Raw genomic sequence first — 8320 nt, forward strand, 5'->3', positions numbered from 1 at the left:
ATGATGGCTCAACAGATCCCGCGGTATGGATCGAGGATTATCTCCTTCATATCCACATGGCCCGCGGCGATGATTTCCACGCCATCAAATACCTCCCACTCAAGCTTAAAGGACCAGCCCGGCAGTGGCTTAACAGCCTGCCAACAGGGTCAATCAGCTGTTGGGAAGACCTGGAAGCCGCCTTCCTCGACAATTTCCAGGGCACTTATGTGTGACCCCTAGACGCTGACGACCTAAGCCACGTAATTCAGCAGCCAGACGAATCGGCCAGGCAATTCTGGACACGGTTCCTAACAAAGAAAAATCAAATATTCGACTGTCCGGACGCAGAGGCCTTAGCAGCCTTCAAGCATAATATCCGTGACGAGTGGCTTGCCCGGCACCTAGGACAAGAGAAGCCGAAATCTATGGCAGCACTCACAGCACTCATGACCCGCTTTTGCGCGGGAGAAGACAACTGGCTTGCTCGTAGCAACAATATGACCAAGAACCCTGGTTGTTCGGACACCAGGGACATTAGTGGCAGGTCGCGTCGCAACCAACAGAAGCGCCGCTTCAACGGCGACAATGCTAAGGATACGGCAGTTAACGCCGGATTCAGAGGCTCTAAATCCGGTCAGCAGAAAAAATCATTCAAAAGGAATCCCAGGGGCCCGTCCAGCTTGGACCGAATACTCGACCGCTTGTGCCAAATACATGGCACCCCCGAAAAGCCGGCCAATCACACCAACAGGGACTGTTGGGTGTTCAAGCTGGCAGGCAGATTAAGCGCCGACAATGAAGACAAGGGGTTGCATAGCGATGACGACGAGGAGCCCCGGCCGCCGAACAACAATGGACAAAAGGGTTTTCCTCCACAAGTGCGGACGGTGAACATGATATACGCCACCCACGTCCCCAAGAGGGAGCGGAAGCGCACGTTAAGGGACGTATACGCGGTAGAGCCAGTCGCCCCAAAGTTCAACCCATGGTCCTCCTGCCCGATCACCTTTGATCGAAGAAACCATCCCACTAGCATCCGTCATGGCGGATTCGCCGCATTGGTTCTCCACCCAATTATTGACGGATTTCATCTCACTAGAGTCCTTATGGACGGCGGCAGTAGCCTGAACCTGCTTTACCAAGATACAGTGCGGAAAATGGGCATAGATCCCTCGAGGATTAAGCCCACAAAAACGACCTTTAAAGGCGTAATACCAGGTGTAGAGGCCAGCTGTACATGCTCAGTCACACTTGAAGTGGTCTTCGGATCTCCGGATAATTTCTGAAGCGAGGAGTTAATCTTCGACATAGTCCCGTTCCGCAGTGGCTACCATGCACTGCTCGGGCGAACCGCATTCGCCAAGTTCGATGCGGTCCCGCACTACGCATACCTTAAGCTCAAGTTGCAAGGCCCTCGAGGAGTAATTACGGTCAATGGAAACACCGAACGCTCCCTCCGAACGGAGGAGCACACGGCGGCCCTTGCAGCGGAAGTACAAAGCAGCCTCTCCAGGCAGTTCTCCAGTCCGGCCATTAAACGTCCGGACATAGTCAAGCGCGCCCGGAGTAACCTACAACAAGACCGCCTGGCACGTTCTGAGCAGGCGTAGCAATGCGGCCCCAACCCCAACCCCCGCAAAAAGGCGATGCCAGTACTTCGCATACATAACTACGCCCTAGAAATACCATGGGCATAGGGGGGGGCACCATCACGGCACGCCCAAAACACGGCTTAAACCGCACCAGGGGCTGCTGACCTTTTTTATACTTTTCTCTTACTTCCAGGACTCTACTCTTCGGAAGGCTTGTTCGGCAGTTCTATTGCCGCACAAAGATGCAAGGACCAGGGAAGCAGACAAGCCATGCCGCATTACGGAAATCCCAGGTGGTCTCTATCACGAGCAGTATACCTGTTTCGCATACTATCCCGCAGCTTGCCCCTGAAGCAGACATGTTAAATTGTCCAACTTTTCGTTTATCGCATCACTTGTATCGTTTTGCTTTGATCGCAGCTATTTTAATGAACAATACATAGCTTTTGTCTATCTTTTGCATTACCTTTTTTAATATATATATATATATATGTTCCTTAATGACATGTTGCACCCGTACACTTTGGTACGGCCAAAATACGCCAGGGGCTTCAGTACCCCTCAACATGGTGTGAGAAGTCCGAACACTTTAACAAGTGCGGCACCCCGAACTTATAGCATTATATGCATCGGCTCCGAATCATGTCTTGGGTCAATAGTTGGGTTTGCCCGGCTCCTATGTTTTGGTGCCTTACGTTCCGCTATATCGGCTAAGGTAGCACTAGGAGAACCACTGCGATTGTGCCCCAGTTGAGCTGGGCCGACCACCTCAGTGGAGAAAGCTAAAACTGACTGTCATGATGAAGCGAGAGCTGGTCGCTGTTTGAGAGGTTTTTTTGAGTCCCTAAAGACTTATGCCGCTTCAGGCGAGGAGTCGGCTCTGTCCGGCCAAGGCATGGATAGCGCCCCAAAATCGGTCTTCCGAATACTAGGGGCTTCACCGAAATTTAAAATTATAGAATTCTATGGCTAAGTGGGAGTGTTCATGCATTATAGTCCGATTGCCTCGTTCGTTGGGCTGAGCGCCTCCCTCGAAGGACCCAAAGATGGGAAAAAGAGCGCCCAGGTTTATCCCCGAACACCCCAGCACTAGCGGCATGGGGGCAAAAGCCGATGACTCGCCATCTCTCAGTATTGATAAACAGCCGCACAGAAGGTAATATTTTAAATTCAAGCAGCATTGCTTAGCGCATATGAACAAGTTTTCAGCGCACAGGATAACACGAGAGGGTTTTACTCAAAAAATACATCCTTGGTACATTCATCCGCAACAAGGCGGGCACCCTTCAGAACATCCTAATAATAATTCTCGGGCTTGCGGTGCTCTTTCCCCGGCGGTGGCCCATCCTTCACAAGCTTCTTCGCATCCAGCTTGCCCCAGTGCACCTTAGCACGGCCAAGGGCCCTACGGGCACCTTCAATGCAGACAGAGCGCTTGATGTCTTCAAGCCTCGGACAGGCCTCCACCAGCCGCCGCACCAGCCCGAAATAGCTCCCAGGCAGAGCCTCTCTAGGCCACAGCCGAACTAGGAGGCCCTTCATGGCCTGTTCGGCCGCCTTGTGGAGCTCGACCAGTTGCTTCAGCTGGTCGCTCAAGGGCATGGGGTGTCCGGCCTCAGCGTACTGAGACCAGAACACCTTTTCCGTCGAGCTGCCCTCCTCGGCTCGATAGAATGCGGCGGCATCAGATACACTCCGGGGAAGATCTGTGAACGCTCCTGGAGAGCTCCGGATTCGGGTAAGTAACAGGTAACTCACGTTTATGTGTTTGCTTTGCATAAAGAATGCCTTACCCGCCGCAATCTTCTTCACCTCATCCAACTCCTGGAGGGTCTTCTGGGACTCGGCCTTGGCAGACTTGGCATTTTCTATAGCTGCCGCAAGCTCGGACGCTCGCGTCTTCGAGTCAAGCTCCAAACTCTCATGTTTCTTCATGAGAACCTAGAGCTCTTGCCGCACCTTGCCAACCTCAGCCTCATACCTCTCCCGCTCGGTGCACTCCACGGCCACACTCTTCTCGGCCTCGAGCAGCGCTTGCTTAAGGGTCGCCACCTCAGACGTGGCCCCTGCAATAGCCATGTCAATCCTGTCATTTTTTGCAATTGCACCTTTTTTATATACATATTCAAACAGGGTATTTCTTACCTTCCTTCTCCTCGAGCTGCTTCTTGGCATGCCGGAGCTCTTGCTCGGACTTTTCGAGACTCTGCTTCAGCACGTCCACTTCCGCAATCAGTACGGTGGACGCTAGCAGAGAAGCCTGCATATGCATATTGACTCCTTTTGTTAGAGTCTTGCGAATTCTTTGATCCTCTATTTGGCTTTTCTTCCCGAACACCCAACAGAGCATCAGGGGCTACTGTCTATGCAGTAACATTATTTGAACATTCTTTACTTACCCCAAAGCCTGTTAAAAGGCTTGTACAAGCTTCAGTCAGTCCGCTTTTGGCGGACTGAACCTTCTAGATCACCGCACTCATAATAGTGTGGTGCCCCTTGTCGATGGAGGCACCTTGGAGCGCTTCCAACATATTGTCCGGCGCCTCCGGTTGGACGGAGGTCACCGGCACGGTAGGCTTGCTCCTCTTGGAAGGAGGTCGCCCGCCGGACTCTAGAACCCTTGAAGATTCCGGAGCTGTGTCCGGCCTTAAGCCGGACTTGGAGCCCTGGGGGGTTTCATCCCCTTTACTCCTGGAGTCTAGGAGGTCGCCTTGCGGCGCCTCCAGGACCGCCTCCTCCCGGCTTGGAACCTGTTGGGACAACACTTCGGTGTCGTCCGCAGGGCGGGGGGATGAAGCCGTCGGAAGCGAGTTCACCTCCGACGGGTCCAGTGAGCCGCTCGACGATGCGTCGAGCCGGTCCTTGGGTGGGCTGCATAAACATATTCGACATAAGGAAAAGCTGTGTGAAAAACGAATACTATGAATTACCCCGATATCCGGACACTTACGATTTCGCCAGGGGCTTGGCCCTGGGCTGCCACTCCTCTTCATCGTCGTTGGTGTCAGTGGAGCAGTCCGGAGGAAGGGTTTTCCCCTTCTTGGACCCTCCGGCCTCCTCGGAGAGGGCGGCCTTCCTTTTCCTCTCTCCTCCCGCTGGAGGGGGAGAGGTCTCTTCTTCTTCCTCATCGTCTTCACGAGAGGAAGGCGCTTCGGGACTGTCGGATGACGAATCCGACACCTCCTGGCGCCGGGCACTCTTTCGAGTCCCCATGGCCCTTTTTGTGGCCTTCTTCTCCGGCACCACATAGGGTGCTGGAACCAGCAGCTTCGCGAAGCGAGCGTCCGCTGGGCCTTCGGGCAGAGGAGCCGGACAGTTGATCTATCCGGACATCGCCACCCAATCCTATCAAAGATAAGGGAACTCAGATCCTGCATAGAGTCAAACTATGAAAAACTGATACCCTGTAAAAGGAAAAAAACGGCTTACCGCATGAGCGTGATGCTGAGTACTGAATCCGCGATCCTCGGCAGCGGATGCGGGAGCCTCGGTGCCCTTGAAAAGCACCCTCCAGGCATCTTCGTACGTCGTGTCAAAGAGCCTGTTTAGAGTTTGATGCTGCCGGGTCGAACTCCCACAGATTGAAGGCCCGTCGTTGACACGGGAGGATCAGGCGGATGAGCATAACCTGGACTACATTGACAAGCTTTGTGCTTCTTGTCCACCAGGGTTTGGATGCATGTTTGGAGTCTGGTCAGCTCTCCTTTTTTACCCCACGACAGGCCGGTCTCCTTCCAGGAGGTGAGCCGCGTAGGGGGTCCGGACCGAAACTCAGGGGCTGCGACCCATTCGGGGTCGCATGGCTCGGTGATGTAAAACCACCCCGATTGCCACCCCTTCAGGGCCTCCACAAAGGAGCCCTCGAGCCACAGGACGTTGGCCATCTTGCCAACCATGGCACCGCCACACTCCGCCTGGCTGCCGCGCACCACCTTCGGCTTGACGTTGAAGGTCTTTAGCCATAAGCCGAAATGAGGGCGGATGCGGAGGAAAGCCTCGCACACGACGATAAACGCCGAGATGTTGAGGATGAAGTTCGGGGCCAGATCGTGGAAATCCAGGCCATAGTAGAACATGAGCCCCCGGACAAATGGATGCAGAGGGAAGCCCAGTCCGCGGAGGAAATGGGGGAGAAATACCACCCTCTCATGGGGCCTAGGAGTGGGGATGAGCTGCCCCTTCTCGAGGAGTCGGTGCACGATGTCGCTGGCCAGATATCCGGCCTTCCTCAGCTTTTTTATGTGTCCCTCCGTGACGGAGGAAACCATCCACTTGCCTCCCGCTCCAGACATGACTGGAGAAGATCGAGGTGGTAGTGCGGACTTGGGCGCTGGAGCTCGAGTGTGCAAGAATGGATAGGCAAAGGAGGAAGAAGGCGTGGGTGAAAAGGTGGATCCTTATCCCCTTATATGGGTGGGCGCGACTACATGCCCCCACCAGCCTGGTAAAACTTGCTTATCTCCAAGCGCCGTAATCAAAGGCGCGGTTGGGTTACCCATGCCCGTATTGATGAGAATCCCGGAATAAAGGGACACGATCTCTGCTTTGACAAGACGTGCCAAGGAAACCGCCTCGCATAACTCGCTGAGGTGGGATAATGAAACGATTTGGATAAAGGCTTGGCCGTGGCGTGTCGCACCACGGAATACGTCAGCAGATTAGATTTGTGTTAATATTATTATTCTCTCTATGGCAATATGTGGAAACTTATTTTGCAGAGAAGGACACTATCTTTATGTTCAGAATCTTCTATGAAGTGCTTGGAGGAGGAACCCGCCTTGCAATGCCGAAGACAATTTGCGCGCCGGACTCGTCGTCATTGAAGCCTGGTTCAGGGGCTACTGAGGGAGTCCTAGATTAGGGGGTGTTCGGATAGCCGAATTATACCTTCAGCCGAACTCCTGGACTATGAAGATACAAGATTGAAGACTCCGTCCCGTGTCCGGAAGGGATTTTCCTTGGCGTGGAAGGCAAGCTTGGCGATACGGATGTTCAGATCTCCTACCATTGTAACCGACTCTATGTAACCCTAACCCTATTCGGTGTCTATATAAACCGGAGGGTTCTAGTCCGTAGGACAACATACACATCAACAATCATACCATAGGCTAGCGTCTAGGGTTTAGCCTCTCTGATCTCGTGGTAGATCAACTCTTGTACTACCCATACCATCAATATTAATCAAGCAGGACATAGGGTTTTACCTCCATCGAGAGGGCCCGAACCTGGGTAAAACTTCGTGTCCCCAGCCTCCTGTTACCATCCAGCCTAGACGCACAGTTCGGGACCCCCTACCCGAGATCCGCCAGTTTTGACACCGACAGCACCCCATAGACACAACAATTGATCATTGATCTCTTAGCCGCGTGCGGTGCCCCCCTCCACCATAGTCCACCTCGATAATACTGTAGCGGTGCTTAGGCGAAGCCCTGCATCGGTAGAACATCAACATCGTCACCACGCCGTCGTGCTGATGAAACTCTCCCTCAACACTCGGCTGGATCGGAGTTCGAGTGATGTCATCGGGCTGAACGTGTGCTGAACTCGAAGGTGCCGTACGTTCAGTACTTGATCGGTTAGATCGTGAAGACGTACGACTACATCAACCGCATTGTGCTAACGCTTCCGCTTTCGGTGTACGAGGGTACGTGGACAACACTCTCCCCTCTTGTTGCTATGCATCACCATGATCTTGCATGTGCGTAGGAATTTTTTTGAAATTACTACGTTCCCCAATAGTTGCATCCGAGCCTGGTTTTATGCGTTGATGTTATATGCACGAGTAGAACACAAGTGAGTTGTGGGTGATATAAGTCATACTGCTTACCAGCATGTCATACTTTGGTTCGGCGGTATTGTTGGATGAAGCGGCCCGGACCGACATTACGCGTACGCTTACGCGAGACTGGTTCTACCGACATGCTTTGCACATAGGTGGCTGGCGGGTGTCAGTTTCTCCAACTTTAGTTGAACCGAGTGTGGCTACACCCGGTCTTTGCGAAGGTTAAAATAGCACCAACTTGACAAACTATCGATGTGGTTTTGATGCGTAGGTAAGAACGGTTCTTGCTAAGCCCGTAGCAGCCACATAAAACTTGCAACAACAAAGTAGAGGACGTCTAACTTGTTTTTGTAGGGCATGTTGTGATGTGATATGGTCAAGACATGATGCTCAATTTTATTGTATGAGATGATCATGTTTTGTAACCGAGTTATCGGCAACTGGCAGGAGCCATATGGTTGTCGCTTTATTGTATGCAATGCAATTGCCTTGTAATGCTTTACTTTATCACTAAGCGGCATCGATAGTCGTGGAAGCATAAGATTGGCGAGATGACAACGATGCTACGATGGAGATCAAGGTGTCGCACCGGTGACAATGGTGATCATGACGGTGCTTCGGAGATGGAGATCACAAGCACAAGATGATGATGGCCATATCATATCACTTATATTGATTGCATGTGATGTTTATCTTTTATGCATCTTATCTTTCTTTGATTGATGTAGCATTATAAGATGATCTCTCACTAAATTTCAAGATAAAAGTGTTCTCTTTGAGTATGCACCATTGCCAAAGTTCGTCGTGCCTAGACACCACGTGATGATCGGGTGTGATAAGCTCTATGTCCATCTACAACGGGTGCAAGCCAGTTTTGCACACACAGAATATTCAGGTTAAACTTGAAGAGCCTAGCATATGCAAATATGGCCTCGGAACACTGAGACCGAAAGGTTGAGCGTGA

Source organism: Triticum urartu, chromosome 2A, assembly GCF_056163025.1.
Source record: "Triticum urartu cultivar PI428250 chromosome 2A, HENAU_Tu73, whole genome shotgun sequence".
NCBI classification, from domain to species: Eukaryota; Viridiplantae; Streptophyta; class Magnoliopsida; order Poales; family Poaceae; genus Triticum; species Triticum urartu.